The following is a 2,338-nucleotide window of genomic DNA, read 5'->3' as shown; positions in this document are numbered from 1 at the left end:
ACACACACACAGTGAGCGGAGAGGAGACGTTTTTATCTGCAGCAGGATGTCATGAGGTATCGAGGGTTTACCTGAGAGTGCCCCTCTGCACAGCCAGCTCCAGCAGGATGGCCAGGGCGAGGTGCTGGTCCTGCAGAGGAATGTTGCCTTTGGTGCTGGCGCTTCCGTGTACGTCACTGGTCCCCAAAAGAAGGCAAGACATGAGAATCTCAAACATGTGTTACAACATAGAAAATGAGCGACTGATAATAATGAATAACACCAACCTGAGGAACTTGGTGGCCCGCTCGACCACTTCGAGCCAAACCGACGACACGGTTCCCTCGTCGAACAGCGTGGCTTCTGGTAGAGCTCGCAGCGCATCCAGAGACTCCTGGAGAAGCTCGCTGCAGAGGTCCGCATCGTCTCCTAGAAAAACACAAATCTCCTGTTTGATATACACGACACACAGCGGCTACATCACACCACACACAGAACCCAAACACATACAGGTTACAATCTGCCAAGCGTGAGGGCAGAACCAGTGAGACGTGCGTTCACCAAATGTATTGACCCATAATCTAGTGGAACTTTGATTATAAGTGTTCATTTTGAAGAAAATGTAATGTGTGTGTGTGTGTGTGAGAAAGAGCTGCAGCCTTGTGACCTGTTCACCTTCCTAAAACTATGTCTAAGCAGCGACTCATCACCAGACATCCTCACACCACCACTAAAGGCCAGTTTGGTTCTGAAACCTCTGACCATCAAAGCTTTTTAAAACGGCCCCTTGGAGCCCCGACCTCCAGCGCCTTTCTGACCCAACATCTCCAACAGACAAGAAAAACATAAAGCTGAACCTTTTTACCTTCCTGTTTACAATAATTTACAGAATGTATTCAGAAATTGTGTATGGGAACTGACAAAACAAATGTTACGCTTAAAACGCAGAAAAAGTTCGACGCATCAGTGAAACGTGTAAAACGTAAGTCTGGAGCTCAGTCTGCAGGAGAGCAGAGACAACATTTGTACATCACTTCAGTTCCGAAATGTTTCATAAATTTAGAGTCTAAACTTTGCATTCATTTACAGACAAGAACATTCAAGCAGCTGGTATCCAGTCACATGAAACGGCTCTAAAATAAATATCTAGGACTGGAACATATGTCCATTCAGCAGGAGACAGAAAACACTGTTCCATGAATACAGATACACTGAGGATGGCTTAACTGTCTGTGTGTGTGTGCCTGTGTGTGTCTCTGTGCGTGTGTCTCTGCGTGTCTGTGTGTGTGTGTATGTGTGTGTGTGTGTGTCTCTGCATGTCTGTGTGTCTCATGTTACAGGAAGGCTCTAAAGCATGAACATTCAGCGCTACATGAACCAGAATGTTAGGTTCATTATCTTAAAGCCGTAGAAACGTTACCAACGAGTCTGCAAACACTACAAGCTAATACTAAAAACATTAGCATTGAGACATATGTTGTGTTGTTGACTGTGAGCAGCGTGTGACACATGGTGCAACACATTCATGAACAGCTGTCCGGCTACCACCAGCAGCACCGAACAAGACGTCTTCACTGTCACATTCCTACCTGACCTCCAGGCTCGACGCAGGAAAGCAAAGGCGAAGGAGAGCGCTGCTCTGGAGCCGACTCTGGCCAGACCTTCTACACCTTTACTGGCCGGCCGAGGGCTGGAAACACAACGCACACACACACACAGATTTACACAGGATGCATGTGTGTGTGTTTAAGAGGCGTCCGTGAGGGAAACACACTGAGCTGGAGGTTTAACCGACAGAAATATTCACACGTCTGAAAGTTTTGACAAAGAAGTTAGTTTTTAGAGGCTTTAGAAACAGCAGTGAAAGTTCAAAATAGTTTACAGGACATTCAACCTTTGTTTCTTTATAACACATTTAATACTTGACCTAAAGGCAATAAAGTCGTCCATGAACATGAGATATGACTTTACAGATAATTACAATCCCTCCTCTCTATAGTGGAGGTTAGTTTATGGTGTGTAGTCGGTTACACTCGTGTTGTTTGATTCTTCACAGTTAGTTCGGTTTGTACGTCCTCTGGAGCTTCAGAGAATAAAGCAACGAACAGCACGTTGAGGATAAACCAGTTGAATTACCCAGGCTGACCTCACCCGTTGAGAGGTTTAAACATATTTCAGGGTTATTATGAAACTGCTATGGGCCGCCTATGACCTCATTTGATTACGTTAATGTGGCTAAAATCATCACTGAACTAATTGAATAGTCATTGAATAGAAGAGTCTTTGTATTGGATGACCAAATCTGAGTAATAAACCAGATGTGCAGTATCCCTCACTACAATGAACCAGATGTGCAGTA

At 44.9% G+C, this 2,338-nt stretch overlaps 1 long non-coding RNA gene across 1 annotated transcript; it reads right to left on the bottom strand.

The window, feature by feature from the left end:
* Positions 1–33: 33 nt before the first annotated feature.
* Positions 34–2,332, bottom strand: LOC116380474 (uncharacterized). The gene is made up of 3 exons (XR_004212563.1): positions 1,569–2,332; positions 267–408; positions 34–176 (listed from the first exon to the last, which is right to left on the bottom strand). It is a non-coding gene; the product is annotated as an uncharacterized LOC116380474 (long non-coding RNA).
* Positions 2,333–2,338: the final 6 nt, after the last annotated feature.

Source organism: Anarrhichthys ocellatus, unplaced genomic scaffold, assembly GCF_004355925.1.
Source record: "Anarrhichthys ocellatus isolate YVR2014 unplaced genomic scaffold, GSC_Weel_1.0 scaffold7338, whole genome shotgun sequence".
Taxonomy (NCBI): Eukaryota; Metazoa; Chordata; class Actinopteri; order Perciformes; family Anarhichadidae; genus Anarrhichthys; species Anarrhichthys ocellatus.
Note: the sequence above shows the minus strand (reverse complement) of the source record. Positions and strands in the feature narration are given on the sequence as shown.